The sequence below is a fragment of the Gymnoscopelus braueri genome (assembly GCF_963280865.1).
Source record: "Gymnoscopelus braueri genome assembly, chromosome: 8".
NCBI classification, from domain to species: Eukaryota; Metazoa; Chordata; class Actinopteri; order Myctophiformes; family Myctophidae; genus Gymnoscopelus; species Gymnoscopelus braueri.
Window position 1 is genome coordinate 25516083 of NC_137609.1, and position 20777 is coordinate 25536859.

The window sequence follows — 20777 nt, forward strand, 5'->3', positions numbered from 1 at the left end:
TACACCTGTGTACACCATAGTGTATGGCAGTGAAACATGGACGTTTGACCCTTTGCCACAGTCACGCCGTTTTACGAAAAAAATCACGCTTTTGATACATTTTCATCTTTAAAGGGGTAGTTCACCCCCAAAATAACTTTTTTTCTATTGATTACTCACCCCATGGACCCTTGAATTCATAGATATTTTTTTGTTTTTGTCACATTCCTAAGCCAATAATTTGATTATAATAAATTTGTCCCCATTGATTCCGGTAGGAGACACAAATGCATTTGTGTCTCCTACCGGAATCAATGGGGCTACATTTACTATAATCAAATAATAAAGGAAGGAATGTGACAAAAACAAAAAAATATCTATGAATTCAAGGGTCCATGGGGTGAGTAATCAATAGAAAAAAAGTTATTTGGGGGGTGAACTACCCCTTTAAGGTCTTTTGTAAATGCTGAGAGAGTTTGAGGTGGATCTGCTCATCTTCCTAGGAGGAGTTCGTTAAAGAATGACCCATGAAAATGGCATGAAATGCACTAAAATGCCACAATAAATTCAAAATGGCTGACTTCCTGTTGGGTTTAGGTCATGGCTCGCTTATTATCTATCATCAGCATTATATATATGGATGGGCAGATTTTAATGAAACTCAGAGGGATCAGTAGGCTTTAGTCCGCTTGCCAGAATGTGAACCCGGACATGTTGAGTACACCAACGTTTTATGTTAGAAATGTTGAGTATGCGTCTCCAGCATGTGGAAACTGCTGGATGCTAACTTGCATATGTTGAGCAATTTTCATAATTAGCGTAATTAGCTTTTATTAGCATAATCACCTATATGGACAATATTTCAGCAATTGTCCCGGGCCTTAGGGATATTTTCGTGCTAACTGCTAATCAGTCTTAAATGCACCAAATTTGGCCCAGATGTAGCCCAGGGCATGCTCTAATGATTTAGCTAGGGCCCCCGAGCGGGCGACCTTTGGGGTCGCCATAGCGGCCAAATCCAAAATGGCCGCCATGTAAAACGGTTTTGGCTGTAACTTTTGAACCAGATGAGCTACAAATACAAACTTGGTGTCTATTTCATGTTTTTTGACCATTGCAAACACATTGGAATGCTTATCATTACGATTGGGTGTGTCTGAAACCCTAATTTGTATATTTCCAAGATGGTGGCTATGTGAAAACGAGTTATAACTTAACCTTTGACACTTTTGGCAAACTTGGTGTTGATTTTATGTTTTTTTTAAGCATTAGAAACACATTGGAATGCTCCGATTAATGATTAAATCTATCTAGAGCACTCTAATTAGCTTATTACCAATATGACCACTATCAACAACCTAAAAAAAGCAACCTATGTATGTTACACATTTTATTGAAACAATAGAAAAATGGAGTGGAGCACATCCCTATTCATACAGATAATAAGCCAGTAGGCTAGAGTATATTAAACAATACAAATAAAAATGGAAATGCGGTTCGTGGAGGGGGGTTTGTTGTGTAGAACCTCAATGTTCCTCACATCCACATGATGAGGTGTAACAAACTCCGGCTTTTCCTTTCTTCCATGCGCTAGCAGGATGTGATACTACATCAGCCTTCCTTGGCCATGGGAAAAGAGTGCATGGGCAGCTTGGGAGGCAACACTGGATCTCACAGTAGCACCTGATTATGTGGATGTGAGGATGCCTCACCAACAATGAGGGGTCCAGATGACAACATATAAGCACAATGGATAGATAGATACCTTTATTGATCGCACAGGGGAATTTCAGTCACCCAGAGGCAGCACAGCAGTCAGAGTTACAAAGTTACAGATACAGAGTAAGGAATGTATACAGCAATACAAAGGTAAGACATAACAATAAGATGCACCATCACTAAAGAGCAAAAGTATACACCTGTACAAACTATCCTGCACTATGCAGAAAAATAACAATAACACCAGGTTACAGTGTCCTGTCAAACCGTGCAACCAGTAAATCACTGCAATGCAAAGAAAAGTGACAAAGTGTCCACAGTGCAATCAGTACAATAACTATCTAAGTGTAATTAGAGGTCAGAGTCCTTGGTACATCTTTTATTCCAAGTTATATGACCGGGAGCAGTATGGGTTAGCGCCCCCAGCCTGTGTCTTCCGTGAGGAAGAAGCCCAACAAACCCACGGTGAGGCCTTTAGGAGGGCCATTCAAGCAAACCGGCCCAAGGAACCATCACGTCAGAAGGAAATGTCTGGATCGGGGTGTTGCAGCGGATCTGGTGCAGCGGATCTGGTGCAGCGGATCTGGTACAGTGCTCAGGTCCTGGACCTAGTGAGACGAAGGAGGAGCCCGGCCAGGAGGCCACCCACAGAGCCTATAGTCCCTCCACGTGCCAGAGCCTCCCTGAGTTCCGGCAGAGTAGTTCCGGAGATGCTGAGAGTGCTGGGATGACTTTCTCGAATTCAAACCCCACCAGGATTCACTCATTTCTAAAATATACAACAAACTTATGACCTTTGACGATCACCCCATAGTTAAGGCCCGGTTAGCTTGGGAAGAGGAGCTGGGAGTACAGTACACCTAACTGATTTTGGAGACCAGTGGTGGGACAAAGCAATACACAAAATCGGATCAAGCACACCATGCGCAAGGCTAGAACTTATACAGTTTAAGGTATTACACAGAGTTCACTTTTCCAAAACTAGACTATCAAAAATGTTCCCATCCATAGTGAGGAATTATCCAAATCCATTGGTGCTGGGTAATTATAGACCAATCTCAAATCTGCCATTTTTGGGCAAGGTCTTAGAAAAAACTATCTTTCATCAACTGGATGTGTTCCTACAGAACAATAAGGTTCATAACAAATTCCAATCTGGCTTCAGGAAAGGTCATAGTACAGAAACAGCACTTGTAAAAGTAATTAATGATCTTAGGGTGTCCGCTGACGACAAAAATGTATCTGTTCTCCTACTCCTTGACTTAACCGCTGCTTTTGATACGATTGATCACACAATTCTACTACAACGTTTGGAGTACTGGATTGGTTTGTCAGGCACAGCCCTGTCTTGGTTTCACTCTTACCTAACAGGCAGAAGCTATTTTGTCAGTCTAGCTAACTTTGACTCAGACAAACACAACATCTGTTCTGGTATTCCACAGGGCTCAATTCTGGGTCCCTTATTGTTTTCCCTGTATATACTACCGCTGGGAGAACTCATCGCCGATCACGGAGTGAACTTCCATTTCTATGCTGATGATACCCAGCTGTATCTTTCAGTAGCTCCAGACGACCCCTGCGCTCTAGACCCATTGTTGACCTGTCTGTCCAGTATAAAATGCTGGATGAGTGAGAACTTTCTTAAGCTAAATGAGGATAAAACAGAAGTTCTCATAATTGGCTCCAGTGAGCAGAGAGAATCAATAACAAGTAGACTTGGTAACCTGGCTGTAGAAAGTAACACCACAGTAAAGAACCTGGGGGTGATTATCGATTCTGAATTGAATTTCAATACACACATTAATCATGTCACCAAGATTGCATTCTTTCATCTTAGAAATATTGCACGAATTAGAGATTATCTGTCGTTAGACGATGCAAAAACGCTGATCCACGCTTTTGTTTTCTCTCGGCTTGATTACTGTAACGCACTCTACTCTGGCCTGCCAAAGAAAACAACTGACAGATTACAACTTGTTCAAAATGCGGCAGCCAGAATTTTAACTAAAACCAGGATGAGAGAACATATCACTCCAGTTCTAGCTTCACTACACTGGCTCCCGGTTGTTTTTAGGATTGATTTTAAAATTCTTTTAATAGTTTATAAAGCTCTAAATGGTCTGGCACCTTCCTACCTCTCCGACTGCCTAGATATGTTCCAAACCGGGCCCTCAGGTCTTCAAGTGCTGACCTGCTCGAGGTGCCTACAATGACATATAAAAAATACGGTGAAGCAGCATTCTGCTTTTACGGACCGACAGTGTGGAATAAACTCCCATTACACTTAAGACAGGCAGCCTCTGTCGATAGCTTTAAAGCACAGCTCAAGACCTATTACTTCACTCTTGCTTTTAGCTGATTCTTTGGTTGATTTTTAATTCCTCACTGTATTCCCTATTTTAATGTTGTTTTATGCCTTTGCTTTTGTTTTGTGTGAGTGGAAGAGAGAGTCACGGTAGTTAAAAGACAAGAGTCTGATAACTCCATCCGGAGGATTTAGTGAATTATCCTCTGGGGCACGTCGACACGTGGTGGACCCTCCAGGGCAGATCCTTTTGTCTATGTTTATTCTATATATCTTGTATAACCCCGATATCATTCTCAGGGGTGTACGGTGTGTGGTTTGGATGTGATAAGTTAGCAGATCCCCTGGGCTAGTCCACACGTGGTAAACATGGTGAAAATATATTACTAAGGTGTAATATTACTAAGTGAAAATATATTACTAAGGTGTAATATTGACAATTATGTGAAGATATATTACTAAGGTACACAAGGTACACATGTAATATTGGCAATTGTGTGAAGTGTGGATATTTCTTTAGCTGTGTTGTAGAGGACAGTGACCACTACATTTAAGTTATATCCATTTGTGTTGTAGTTGTGTAGTGGCGAGGGCCACTGCATTTTACTGCATTTTACTGCTTTTATTTTATTTTTAGTCTGATAACTCCATCCGGAGGATTTAGTGAATTATCCTCTGGGGCACGTCGACACGTGGTGGACCCTCCAGGACAGATCCTTTTGTCTATGTTTATTCTATATATCTTGTATAACCCCGATATCATTCTCAGGGGTGTACGGTGTGTGGTTTGGATGTGATAAGTTAGCAGATCCCCTGGGCTAGTCCACACGTGGTAAACAAAGTGAAAATATATTACTAAGGTGTAATATTGACAATTGTGTGAAGATATATTACTAAGGTACACAAGGTACACATGTAATATTGGCAATTGTGTGAAGTGTGGATATTTCTTTAGCTGTGTTGTAGAGGACAGTGGCCACTACATTTAAGTTATATCCATTTGTGTTGTAGTTGTGTAGTGGCGAGGGCCACTGCATTTTACTGCATTTTACTGCTTTTATTTTATTTTATTTTATTTTTGTTTGCTTTATTGTTAAATTGGTTCTAACTGTAATTGTATCCTTGCTCTGTAAAGCACTTTGAGCTGCATTTCATGTCATGAAAGGTGCTATACAAATAAAGTTTATTATTATTATTATTATAGTAGACCAATGTGAAAGATGTCACTCCTCACCATGTAACCTGAGTCACATGTTTTATTTCTGCTCCAAACTTAACACATTTTGGAATGATTACTTCGATACTTTGTCCAAGGTTTTGGGTCTTGAAATACACAGGAACCCCGTATTAGCCATATTTGGGGTCACAAGTGGTTGTGTTACTCGGACCAATTCCATACAATCAGATGTACTAGCTTTCACATCTTTATTGGCGAGACGCTGTATTTTACTTCTATGGAAATCGTCTAAAGCCCCATCCACGTCCAGATGGCTCAGGGATGTAATGTATTATATTAAGCTGGAAAAGATTAAATATTCCGTAAAGGGCAATTCCGCTATGTTTTCCCATAAATGGGATCCATTTATCACTTATTTCAACTCACTACAAACTCTACCCCCTGACTGAGTCCCCCCCCCACCCTACCTATCTTCCCCTCCCCCTGCTCTTCCCCCTTTTCTCTCTCCTTTTTCCTATTTTTTTCTTTTCTCTTTCTTTCAATCTTTTTGTTAAATTTAACTTATTTCTATCAACAGTGTACACACTCCCCAGTAATTTTTCTTATTACATTTCAAGTCTGTGAGTACCTGTATGATTGCCAGACCCAAGGGGTCGGCCTACATGAGGCTTTGACCCATTTCGTCCATACATGGGCATAAAAGTATGTCCATCTTGTCCCTTTTTTGACACATTCTGGGTCTGGCAGAACCAGGTCTCCTGGTCTTGTTATATATATATATATATTCTTTTTTCTTTTTCGGTGGCTGTTTGTTTTATATACAGAGACAATGCCGGGTAGAAATGAAAAAGGGGATATAAATATAACTGTACATGCATATATCATGTCTGTGAAACCTAAATTGAATTCCCTAATAACAAATATAATAATAAAAAAAAGAGTAGTTTCGGAGAAGCGGACTGAGTGGCCCTGTCTTTCCCTATAGGACTGACCGTGGGTCCCGTAAGTTGGGGCTTGATCAACCCCGGCTGGGTCACCTGGGCGAGGGTGTATGTTGCGGGACCCGAAACACCCTATGACCCCAGGCTACAACACTGATGATACGTCCCAGGTGCATCCATGTGATGTATTCTATTATAGACAGTTGACCTGGCAGAGCGACCAACGTGTGTCTCGTTGTAAATCCTCATAGCTACCTGCACAAAAGACATGCCAAGTCTCAAACAGTTCCACCCGGGGTAGGTGAATCTACCCCGGGATGCCCCACTATATCCTTGTGAAGGGAGAGGGACGTGTTTGCCATGATGGCGTCCAGCCTCCTCACTGTACACACCTTAGCCACCCCCTCCAGTGAGGTCCCCACGACAGAGCCCACCTTCCTCACCAGCCATTTACAGCATCCTATTGCACACGCCAAAACATCTGAGTCTTCTCAGGAAGAACAGCCTGCTCCTACATTAGAGTATGTCAGACCAGTCCAACAACCTGTTCAGGTGCACTCCTAGAAACTTGTAGTTGGCTACAATCTCCACCACCTCAGCATTTATGGTGCTGGGGACCGGAGGTACCCTCTTGGTCGTGCCATAGTCCACCACCATCATCCTTGGTCTTGCTAGCATTGGGCCGGAGGCGGTTTGCCTCGCTCCAGTCCACAAAGTCCTTCGCCATGCTATCGTGCTCAACAGTGTCACCTGAGATGCAGCTGACCACTGCAGTGTCATCTGAGAACTTCTGTAGGGGCCATGTCTTGGAGTTGATCGGAAGTCAGATGTGTATAGGGTGAACAGGAAAGGTGACAGCACTGTGCCCTGGGGACAGCCGTGTTGTTCACCAGCACCTCCGACTGACAACCCTGCAGTCTCACATACTGCGGTCTGCCCGAGAGGTAGTCTGTGATCCATGCCACCAAGCCGTGGTCCACATCATCAACGCAAGCTTCTCAGCAAGCAGTTGTGGCTGGATAGTGTTGAAGTAAAAACACATGATTCTGATTGTGTTGCCCAGGGTGTCAAGGTGTGTGAATGCCCTGTTTAGCATGTAGATGATGATGGCATCATCAAATGTCCGCCTGGTATGCAAACTGAAGGGGGTTGAGGTATTCATTCACCATCGGTCTCAGTTGATTCAGTACCTGACGCTCAAAGGTGCTCTTTGATGTCATAGCCACTGGCCTGTAGTCACAAGGTGCGACTTTTCTTAGGCACCGGGACAATGCAGGAAGATTGCCACAGTTGCGGCACCCTCCCCGTCTTCAGAGAGAGGCATATCGTTTGGATCGGCGGTTCTGGACAACCGGATCTCCATATATGCCTATACTATACTGATACGCCCAGCCCACGTATGCACGTACAGAGTTTTTGTGCATTAATTGTAAGATTGTTTCAAATACTCCTATCTATATCAATAGGAATGTGCTGCACTCCATTGTTCTATCTTTCAAATACATTATATGTGTAACATACAAAGGTTGCTTATTAAGGTTGTTCCTAGTTCCTAGTGTTCTGGGTGAAAATGTTGAATACCTTTTTGGGGATAGTGTTGATATTGTTAATAAGTAAATTAGAGTGCTCTAGATGGATGCAATCAGAAAATCGGAGCATTTCATATGTTTCTAATGCTTAAAAAACATAAAATAGACACCAAGTTTGCCAAAACTGTCAAAAGTTAACGTTTTCACATAGCCGCCATCTTGGAAATATGCAAATTAGGGTTCCAGACACACCCACTCGTAATGATAAGCATTCCAATGTGTTTGCAATGGTCAAAAAACATGAAATAGACACCAAGTTTGTATTTGTAGCTCATCTGGTTCAAAAGTTACAGACAAAAACGTTTTACATGGATTTGGCCGCTATGGCGACCCCAAAGGTAGCCCGCTCGGGCGCCCTAGCTAAATCATTAGAGCATGCCCTGGGCTACATCTGGGCCAAATTTGGTGCATTTAAGACTGATTAGCCCTAAGGCCCGGGACTATTGCTGAAATATTGTCCATAGGGGAGAGCGAGATAAGATGAACCACTTTTTACTTATGTTGACCTCTAGGCAAGGAAAAATGAGGGGGAAAATGAGAAAATCTAAACATCTACTTAAACTTGAAGATGTCTTCTATCAATTGAAATAATGAGTGTGCATCTATGACAAATGGTTGTAAAAAATATGGGTTCTAAAAAAAAAGTGGTCATGTGGTTCAACTTGCCCCAGGTAAGGGGTAAGTTGATCCTAGTCAAGGGGTAAATTTACCCATATGATATTTAGCATTTTCAAGTTTAAACTTGAACAAATAATGTATTCACGTATCAACAATAATTTAATAACACATTTACCTTTTGCAAATAGTCTTATTTATTTTCTTAATGGTATTTAAACAATATAAAACCGATTAAATAAAGTTTGTTATTCAGAACCTTTTAATATTTGCAATTGTTAATACAATATTGAAAACTTCTCTTAAATTATGAAAAAAAAAATATGAATAGTGATTGATATTAGGATAATTGGCTCAATTTACCCCAAGGCATTTGGTTCATCTTGCCCCATGGCCACCATTTTGACCTAACCTGGCTAGCTTAATGCTTCAGGCTAATCTTTAGCTAAATGATTCACATGGTTTTATACTTTGGAATATCAGCAACATGCACGATATATAAGTTTAGACCTGGGTACATTTGCTTTAAAATAAAAATCATTATACCAGAAAAGTAAAAAATTAACTTTGACCAGCAAAAAAACACTTTTTTGTGTAGAAATATGCTTATCACTTTGCCCATGTGTCTCTCAACTTCACAGGCAGGTGGAAATGATGGGTGTGTCCTGATTTTAAGGTCACATGACAACTCATGTGTATAGTTTTAAAGATACAGGGGGTGGTTCAACTTACCCAAAGGTTCTTACGCTTATGGCATATAGTTGTTTGTTGTTTGTTTGTTCATTTGTATGTTAGTTGTTCATTGTTCTGATGTAAAGCGTCCTTGGGTTTATGAAAGGCGCTATATAAATTCAAGCTATTATTATTATTATTATTATTATTATTACTCCGTTCTCCCCTATAGGTGATTATGCTAATAAAAGCTAATTACGCTCATTCTGAAAATTGCTCAACATATCCAAGTTAGCATCCGGCAATTTCTACATGCTGGGGACCCATACTCAACATTTCTAACATAAAACTTTGGTGTACTCAACATGTCCGGGTTCACAATGGGGCTCTATGGGCTGGCAAGTAGACTACTTCCCCAGAGATGAACTTGTTTGTTGGGTCTAAACGGTTAAAGGTCAAAGACAAAATTACATAATCAATCATAGCCATGAAACATGACTGTCATGTAATATGTCATGACATATTATAACTTGTGACAGAGGAGTGTCATGTGAACCATGGCTAAATCAATCATAGCTCAGGAATGGAGAAATGTAGGAGGTGGTGCTGCTGCGTGAAGGCAGGGTTTGCAACCCAGGTGCATTTTATTGCTTTTAATTTACATTCTATCGTGACTCTTCTAATTACGGGGCCAGAGCTCAGCTCTGGACCTGTCTTATTATTGTACGTATTCTGTTTCTGCCACTTTTCGCAGTTCTGGCTGAACCGTGCTGTCGCTTTTTACGAAACTCGGCCATATGGTAGATGGTCATGAAAAACTATCAAGAAATAAATCTCACAATCTTTCGTCAAAAGGTGGCGCTATAGCACTCAATTGAAAATGCCAACTTTGAACAGGTACAACTCATGCCCTGTTTGACCTACAGCCATAAAACTTCAATACACACATGCGTCTACTCATGATGAACAACTTTAACCCTCTGACTTTTGACCTCTGACCTTTAGATCTCCCACCATTTTGAATTATATGAAAAACAGTTAAAACCTATCTCCTCCTGGGATTTTTTAGTAATCTGCACGAAACGTTTTACACATGAACTTTGGACCTATGCCGACAAACCTGTGCAAAAGATTTTCCATAAGTGAAAAAATGAAGCTTTAATGAGCCAATGAATATTGCAGTTTTATGACAATTATTCATCTGCCCCTAACACATACATGCAGACTCACATTTCTTTGAAACTTTGCGTTAATGTTGAGGGTCATTCCAAATATTACTGAAACCAATCTTACTCCAATTGGTCAAAGGGGGGCGCTATAGCGATTTTTTGAAAGTGCAAACTTTAAGCAGGCAAAAGTCATGCCTCGTTTGGCCGACAGCCATTAAACATGCTTACACATGTGCCTTGACTCATGAGGAACACATGTATCACGTTGACCAGTAAGCTCCCCCCTTAGATTGTCCGCAATTTTGAGCAGTTTGAAAAACACTTAAACCCAGGATTTTTCAGCTATTTGCGTGAAACTGTGTGATCTCCTTTTTCACAGGTTCTTGTCTGTTGGTCCAATGGCTTCTCCCTTAAACGTGTGCCTCACAACCTGAAGATTGCCAGTTCAAGCCTCACTTGATGCGGACTTCATTAAAGTTGCATTGCACACAACATGATTGTGTCAATTAATACATGTGCAATTGTTAAACATAACCTGAAATACTTATTTGAGAGGGTATGTTTTTGCAATGTATGACATACTTCATTCTGAAAATAGCCGATCTACAATCTCAAAACTTTTCAGATAGCAACGTGTTTCTGAGTTTGTAGATCGGCTGCTTTCACTGGTTCACTTTTATCTTCAACAGACAACCTCAGCCTGGTCAAAGCTATAGCACTATAGGTAATGTTGCAGCCCGTCAATCCGAAGGTTGAGTGTTCGATTCCTGTTAATGGCAATAGGTTGACACGTCCGATCAATCCATTCTGCTTCCATCCTTCTCTCTCTTCAATCTATTGTTTCCATGTCTCTCTCTCTTCAATCTATTCCGTTTCCATGTCTCTCTCTCCGCCCTTAGATTGTTTGCAATTTTGAGCAGTTTGAAAAACACTTAAACCCAGGATTTTTCAGTTATTTGCGTGAAATGGTATAATCTGTCTGACCTCCGTTTTCACTGTATCAGGTCTGTTGGTCCAATGGCTTCCCGCTTAAGTGAATGTTTCACAACATCAAGGTTGCCGGTTCAAGCCTCACTTGGTGGAGACTTCATTTAAAGTGCATTGCAAACTACAAGACTGTATTAATGAATACATATGCAATTGATAAAGATAACATGAAATGCTTATCTGAGAAGGTCTGTTTTTGCAATGTATGACATACTTCATTCTGAAAATAGCCGATCTACAATCTCAAAACTTTTCAGATAGCAACGTGTTTCTGAGCTTGTAGATCGGCTGCTTTCACTGGTTCAGTTTTATCTTCAACAGACAACCTCAGCCTGGTCAAAGCTATAGCACTATAGGTAGTGTTGCAGCCTGTCAATCCTAAGGTTGAGGGTTCGATTCCTGTTAATGGCAATAGGTTGACACGTCCAATCAATCCATTCTGCTTCCATCTTTCTCTCTCTTCAATCTATTGTTTCCATGTCTCTCTCTCTTCAATCTATTCCGTTTCCATGTCTCTCTCTGAGCAAGACTCTTAACCCCTAATTGCTCACAGGCCCTCATTGGAAACAAGACCGCAAGGACTTTCATGAACGAACCTGTTAAAGGAATTATCCTTATCTATTCCGTTTCCATGTCTCTCTCTCTCTCTCTCTCCGATCTACAATCTCACAACTTTTCAGATAGCAACGTGTTTCTGAGCTTGTAGGTCGGCTGCTTTCACTGGTTCACTTTTATCTTCAACAGACAACCTCAATAGGTTGACACGTCCAATCAATCCATTCTGCTTCCATCTTTCTCTCTCTTCAATCTATTGTTTCCATGTCTCTCTCTCTCTCTATATTCCCTGGCCCCGCTTATCGCTGCTTGCAGCTATATTCTGTGTTATATTTCTGCTCTTAGGTTACTCCATCTGGGGATGAATGACACTAGCCAACCAGCAGGGGTAGCTGTTATCAAACAAAACTTTAAGGGTTAAGGACTCTTCACAGTTTATGTTCAGTGTTGAATACATGCAGGCAGCACTGATGCGGATGCCATTTACATTGACTTTTTGCCAAGTACACTGTAAGTGAACGTGGACCAGGGCTAAAGTGAACCCACATTTTCTCTCATACATAGGGATGGAAAACGTCTGGTATATGGAGATGTATGGGTTATGTGTGACCACATAGGCTACTACATATATGCGTTGCTTGCCATTCAAACTCTGCAAATCTGAACATCAGGTTATACATTTAATTTATTCTAATCTAACCCTTGATTTTGGTGAAAGACTTTTGGTATAGGTTAAGTGCCATTGCCCAGATAGAACCTATCATCATTTCTTGTTCTATGAAGAGAGAAATGGCTATAAAGGCCTTGATAGTTTGATAAACGTATATTTTTGTATCAATATCAACAAGCAACATCAATTTTCAATGTTGACATTCACTTTTCTATGTTGCCCTGTGTCTCATCATGTTGCTCATTGATGTTTATTTCTTTGTCTGTTGATGTTGACTAAACAAATATATATAATTGTATCAGGGCCTTAAAGTTATACAATGCAGAATCCCAAATAACGATTTTTAGCAACCTCTGCTGGTCACTACCGTCACTGCATACAATTTCCGTAATCCTCGATTACCCAGAATTCCATTCGTTTTCACCGGAAGCCGGAAGCGTTTCAAAAAGCGATCTTTTAATTGTTTTATACTATCTACGGATCGTTTCTCTTAGCCAGTGGAGCATTAGTTACCATGAGCTGTGCTTTCTTTTTCTGTTCTTTTTCGATCTTCCAATCCTACATTATCTTAACATCAGCGTGAGGTTCCTTTTTGTTATAGCGCGGTAGTTCCTGGCCAAACAGGAAACCGTTGCGGTAGTTCCTGGGGACGTCGGCCACGACGTCATGACGTTGGCCAGGAACGTAATTTCCCCGGGAAAGTCCCCCCAGTCCACTTTCAATAGAAAATATATAAATAAAAGGCTTCCGGGGGTGAAATTCACGGAGTGGGTGTTGTGAAACTTTTGCCACTCGCAAAAGATATACAATTTAACTTTAGTTTTGTTGAAAACGTTACCTAGTATTACTTTAAACCTAAACTGGCCAGTGTCAGAAACTGGTATCTGATAGAGAGTGTGTGTGTGTGTGTGTGTGTGTGTGTGTGTGTGTGTGTGTGTGTGTGTGTGTGTGTGTGTGTGTGTGTGTGTGTGTGTGTGTGTGTGTGTGTGTGTGTGTGTGTGTGTGTGTGTGTGTGTGTGTGTTCTTTGGTGCATACCTACGTTAATAACATTATATACTGTAGACAGAGTAGAGTAATGGGGTTATATTGTATCAACTACTGTAGTCTAATCTGCTCACTTAATTTCCATTTTCAAATTTGCATGTCCTTCACAACAGATTTGTAGGGCATCATTTCTCTCTGTCATCAGAGTAATAAAAAAACATCTGCAACCAATAACATTGATTAATTTAAACTGCTTGTTCCCACTGGCCACAGTATCCAAATGAAAATACCTTACAAAGAACATATGCACATACTTCTATGAATAATGAATTAATTTCAACCAAGGGGCTATATCAAATCTGCAGAGTATTGAGAGTATAATCGGGAGAGAGAGATGGGGAGTGACATGCAACAAAGGTCATTGGGATCGGGACTCGAACCCGCGACATGCTGTCAGGCCCGGACCTCTAAGCTAGCCGTCTCGGCCTAGACGATAGCTTTGTGAGATGAATGAGAGTATAGCATCATATGCACATATTAAACACATCCAATCTTTACTAGCATGATTCTGTGCATTGTCATACAACTCAACTGTAACTGTAACTTCTAATTTGTAGTTATATTTTGTTAAGCAGCATTCTATTTCAGCAGGCATTTGTCCAGTGGTGGAAAAATTACTCACATTTCTTACTTAAGTAAAAGTATCACTGCAATGTAGAAATACTCTGTTACAAGTAAAGGTCCGGAATTCTAAATTTACTTGAGTAAAAGTACAAAAGTATTGATATCAAAATATACTTAAAGTACCAAAAGTAGAAAGTACTCATTATGCAGAATGTCCCATTTCACAAGTTTTCAAATGTATAAAATGTACACAATTCTTTTGAAAATAGCAGATCTACAAGCTCATAATGCGTTGCATCGCGACACATTGTGAGCTTATAGATCGGCTATTTTCAAATGGCCGAAATGTATATAGGGCTGAAGTGGTTCAAGTTTGTTATGTAATAATAATCAAAATCTAGAAAGTAAGTTTTCAAATAATTGTAGTGGAGTAAAAGTACAATATTTGCCTCTGAGATGTAGTGGAGTAGAAGTAAAAGCACTGAAAATTGGAAATACTCCAGTAAAGTAAAAATACTTCAAAATTGTACTTAAGTACAGTACTTGAGTAAATGTACTTAGTTACTTTACACCACTGCATTTGTAAATCATTTGGATAATCTAATATTTTAATAACAGAGACATTTGATAAAGCATACTCCTTTTATTTGAGTAAACATTTTTAAATAGCAGTAATAAGAGCATGTATACAAATGACATTCTTGGTTGACTTTTATGTGGGTGAGGGAAGTGGAGTCCAAGTAGTATCAGCCACACGGACTCTCCAAGTGAGTGCCATCTGTTTGGTCAGTTGCCAAGACCATTATTATCCCTGGTACAACGCAGTCCACAACAATAACTTTCCAGGAATCCATTCCTGAAACATGTTTATTGCTGCTCCATGGTGTTTAGGCCTAAAAAGTGAGGTACACAGCACCTGAAGAAAGTTGAACAGAGACGTAAAGGCATCACTGTAGAGAAATAGATCCATACAGTATATCTTACAGTACAGTACATGACATTTTGGGGGGAAAAGAAAGAAAGAAAGAAAGAAAGAAAGAGAGAAAAAGAAACAAACAAACAAACAAACAAACAAAACTATGTGAAACCACACATGATTTGAATAACAGAACTTACTGGAATCCCTTTCCACAGCCCAGAGGTCCAAAGAACATTTCTGATGGCAGGCACATCTTTCTACACACGCCACTCAGGGTGGGGCAAGACCAAGGAAAGGCTGCAGCCTCATTTTCAACAACTAAAAACAACAAAAATAAAAGATGTGCGATATTCCCCCACAGCTATACAACAATAAAAGTTAATTTACCATCGACAAGAGCATAGCAATTGACCATACCAGCAGAAGAACATGCAGAGAAATTAAAACAACACTTACTATGAAGTGATAAGACAACCAAGATCACCATCACCAACAAACGTTGACAAGACATTTTTCAGATGTTCTTACTCCAGTGTTGCTAACCCAAAATGATCACCCCTGGTTCTGTTTTTATTTGGGTCTCAGGGGAGGAGTAGAACTAATGTGGAACAGCGCAGCGGTCACTATGTTATTCATTATGGACATGCTGTTCTTAATCCCATTTAGGAAAATTGCATCCCAGTGTGCAGAACTCGTGATCAATTATCGTCATCATGAGACAGGAGGAATCCACGGCCAAGAAACTGGAGAACCTGTTTTCAGCTGATTTAAACCTCATGCTTATCCTTAGGATAAAACCATTTTGGCTGAAAGTGTTTTATGAAAGCAAAGTTGTAAAAGTAACCAAACATCCAGCGGGTTTATGTTCAAAGTGAGCATTTGCCTATTGATATAATCAATCAGTGATTTTCTTTCGCCCAATTATTTTTCATGGTAGTTGAAAATCAACCGTATACAATATGTTGAACAACATGACACTTGTAGATTCAATGGACAGTACAACCAAGCTGTTATGGTGACCTGTGGTTATGCAATCTCATGTAGAACCACTTCGTGATGATCATTCATACTGTGCACTTTGCAAAGCAAGAATGTTTGCCGTTGGTGGGAACAACTATAACTGCATTAAATATTTGTAAAATGAGACACACAAGGTTATTAATGAACATTATTTTGCTGCATAATAACATTTGAATTCTGTATTGAGAATGCAAAATGACATGGGCCAACCAGTAAGTGGATAATATGATTTATATGGAATATTGTAATAAATGTGTTGGATTGCTTCGATGTATTCCCACTGATAAAGAAACTGAATTGCTGTATGGCAACAGCAAGAGCCAAGTGGAACCAAAATGCTATGAAATGAGGTTTTAATTTAATTTACTTGAGTGTTTGTATTTTTGGATATGGTTTAGTTTAGGAATTAAAATGGTTGTTTGTTTATGCATTAGGTTAGAATGGTTTAGGGTACCGTAGGTAGGCCTATATTATTTAAATGGTAAAATGATTGTGTTAGGCATTAGGTAAGAGTCAATCTGGGAACCCAGAGCCAAGATGAGAATGAAAAACAGCGCCCTCTGCTGTTTGTACTAACGCAGAGCAGAATCTGTTCTTGAGAGATTAGGTAAGAGTTAACCACATATTACATATTCTCTAGAAACACAACTGTTTTAACAATATACCTACACTTTGGGTATACGTTTAAAATGGTAGACGGGCACCATACAGTATAATCATGGTATGTTGTGGAGGCAGCAGCTCCTCTACGTGTGTGTGTGTGTGTGTGTGTGTGTGTGTGTGTGTGTGTGTGTGTGTGTGTGTGTGTGTGTGTGTGTGTGTGTGTGTGTGTGTGTGCGTGCGTGCGTGCGTGCGTGCGTGCGTGCGGGGGGTTTGCAACAATATTTTGACCAAAGTTAAAGTTAATTTCTAATAGTTAAAACGCTTATGAAATTCTAAAATTCAGACAGAAGTGGAGATTATTATTCAAACACTAAAATGATAATATTTATATAAATAAATGTTACTGTATTTACTGTTTACGGTTGCTGTATTACTGTATGAGAGGCACTTACTTGCTATTATGTGCTTAACAAAGTGTCACTGTGGGCATAACATTCAAAAGTCCAACTAACAAAAACTTTGGAGACGCTGTCTTTAGGGCATGACTCCTTGGACACTATCACCTCAGTCCAGTGGGAAGTCATTACTGTTCTCTTTTCTCATCCACTCATTTAATTCTCAAGGTATTGTCCAAAGAGGTCTCGCTTGGTGCCTAACTTTGGTGTTTAATTGCTGTCTAGAGAGATGGAAATTCAATGTGGACCAATGACCTCTAATCATTGTGATAAACATGTTTTGCATCAGCAATGTTCCAGCGGGGAGAGATATTTGCATAATCCACCAAAAAGTGGAACATTGAAAATATGCAAAAATGGTATAATGAAAGAGCAAGATTTCGTTTTTTATGTATCTTTTTTTTTTGTCATACTTGACTATAGATAATAGACTATTAGACTATTAATAGATTAGTCTGATTTTACAGTTCGTCATTCAACGTTGTCAAATCTACAATTTCACAACACATTGCAACTCAACCATTGTGAGCTTGTAGATCTGCTATTTTCTTTATTTTTGAATATTGCTGAAAGTTTTTGCCAATCACAGCATGGTTTTCATGCTATGTGCGAATGTAAACAGATATGCACAGCAACACCATAACTTCCTTGGGCGGTTTCCTGTATTCGTCTTAGACACTTTCAGTGTTTTTCCCCCTGGCAGTCCGTCTGTGTGTGTGTGTGTGTGTGTGTGTGTGTGTGTCTGTCCGTCCGTCCATCTGTGAACAGCTATTTCTGGGGGAAGTACATTCTATAGTGACTTTAGGCCATGGTGCTTTTCCAGGCTTTTCTCCTTCTGAGATGAGAAACAAGGCTGGGAACGAGGTTAAGTTGATCAGTTGCAAGTAACCGTTCCTTGTTAGTCCCCCTATTGTATCGACCATCTCAATCGATAAATAGGTATACAGGGATACAGTTAGGGTTAGGGTTATAACAAGGAGACATTACATGCACCTATTGTAAATGGATAGGCATGTTCATTAATGGTCACTGATAAACTTTGTTTTTCATCCCTTTGGAAGCAATTAAGAGCTCCGCCATAACGAGACTCAGACCATGCTGAGCCTGGAGAATAGAAAATGGCTGAACGAAATGTAATTAAACAAGCAATGAGCTGTTATTTTCAATGCTATGCAAAAATAATACACAACAAAAGTTTAAATTAGCTGTCAGCAGGACAAAAATTTCATCACTTTAGGGGCAAGGCCACATGGCACTTTGGTGTTGTCAATGTATTAATGGCACAAAGGCCAAATGCCAGGGCAGCAAAGCTATCAAACTATTAATTTAAGTCCAAATGAATAATAAATGTAGTGAAAAATAAATAAATAAAGAGATTTTTATGGCACAAAATAATTGATTTATTATTTACAAATGACCAATATTTGAACGAACAAAAGTTCATACAAGCTGGACAATCAGAGTTAGGACTGATGGACAAGGGAAAGTCGGGGGGAGTTACAGTGTATGTTTTGGGGATCCTTGGAATTTGGGGATGTGGAATGTTTGGTCTCTTCTGTCTTAAGAGCATTCTACCTACGGCGTCATATTTTGTCAGATACTTTCACATCCAATGCTGGTGCAGAGGAAACAATCATAACTTATTCTCTGTATTTCACAAAGCAACTCGAATGGCCCTGAGTTGGTGGAATCAGGTTTGTCACTCGTTTGGCATGAGCATCTGCTTGACTGTCGCAAGCTAGCTCGGGCACACCCAAGCCAGCTTCTGACAACACGGCTTGCCTTGTTGTAAATGTTTGTATACTGTACATATTTTTGACGTTTTTAATGGCATTTTTCAAGTTGAGTCACAGTAGCCTACATTGTTCACTTCAGGCACAGTCTGGGAACCTATTCGGTTTTGCCTCCGGGGGCACGACCTCCTTTTCAGTCCGCTCTGTCCGGGTGCTCCGGTGTTATTCCTACTAACAGCAACATTACAAGGCAGTAGCGCTGACAGATTCTGAGATTACTTCAGGCATAATACAGCCCAAAGTGTCACATTTTCACCCCAAGGTGTCAATTGTCCCTTCCCTTCTCATCAAATAGGATACTACTGCTTGGTCAAAGGTGACACTGAAACTTTGAAAAATATATTAAAACTGTACTACAAAATATAGTACATTGGGAGGTCGGGGTTCGATCAACAGTCGGGTCATACCAAAGACTCTAAAAATGGAACCCAATGCCTCCCTGCTTGGCACTCAGCCCCAAGGGTTGGATTGGGGTAAGTCCCTGTGACATGTCATGTCCAGGGGGTGTACTTGTACATCAAGCTGCCACACGCTAAGGAAACAGGAGATTCATTGCAGTGCATCCGGTTTGGCTATATGAACACAATTGGCCCTGTTTGGGGGAGCAAAGCTGTGAAGGGAGGGCGGTCTTTGTTGCTGCATTAGCGACTCCTATGGGCTGGTGTGGCAGCTGTCAGTGGGGGGTATTGAACAGGAGGAGTAGAATGGGGCACTTCGTCTTTCCACCTGTAACAGTATCTGTATCACCAGAACGAGATCAACTGAACTCGTTCCCCCAAAATGTGGCTTAGACATGCTTGGCTCAGACATCCTATAGCTATACTATGCTGCCACCAGAATGTGGAATGACCTACCAAAAGACATAAATGTTCTCGACTCCCTACCCAAACTCAAAAATAACCTAAAGTAATTCCTGTCCTCAAAATACAAGTGAACATTGTTAAACTCCTTGAACACCTTGATAATAGAATCCTCTGAATCCCACCCCCACCCCTCCTTTCTCTGTAAATATACATTCTACTGAGCTTTATTCTCATATATGTATTGTTTTATATTGTGTATTGTATGTATTATGTATTGAACTAGAAGTTCGGGCCGCATAGGCGGCCCGAACGTCTAGTGTGACACGTCGTCCACTTTGCAGCGCAGATCCACCTTACAGCCACCTCACAGTGTGAGAGAGAGTATTGTGTGAAAGTAGGGCAAAGTCGCTTATGATTTTCAGACATGGCAACGCTGTGGTGAAAAGTAAGGCAAATACGCGTCTAATCAGAGGACAAGGCAACGCTGAGTGTCCTGTGCTCCCCTCTTTCCACGGACCCCTTGGAGTCTTGGGACACCCGCGAAACATCGTGGAGCCCTTCGGACCCCCACGAAACATAGCGGAGCCCTTGGGGGTCCCGCGAGACCCTTGGGGGTTCCCTGGAGACCCTTGGGGGTCCCTGGAGACCTACAGACACGGCGACGCATGCAAGAGGTTGCACATGAACTCTTCAGCCGCACTGAGGCGCTCCAACACAAACACTCTGACGCTCCCCTAAATGCACTCCAGGGTTTGAAAATACCCACTTCACAAAGGGGTGACGTGCATCACCGTTCCAATGACCAAAACTCCACTTCGGGATTTCGCAAAGACCCACAAAAGCGTAGTAGTCCAGTGTGTGGACTCCACACACACACACACACACACACACACACACACACACACACACACACACACACACACACACACACACGGTGCAAGGGGAGACACGCTCACGCGCAGGAAGGGAGAAGCAGCTTTGGAACCCCAAAATAAGCGAGGGCTCGCTTATTTTGGGGTTCCAAAATCGTGGGATAAAAAATTTCCCAAAAAAAGTTTGAATTTTTTTTTAAATAATTTTACTCCCAGGGCAGACCCTGGGAGTTTTTTTTTTTTCATGAAGGTGGTTGCTTGTTTCTGGCGCACATCTGGCAACACTGACCTGTCTGCTTGTCCCCAGCGTGGCAACCCAGATGCC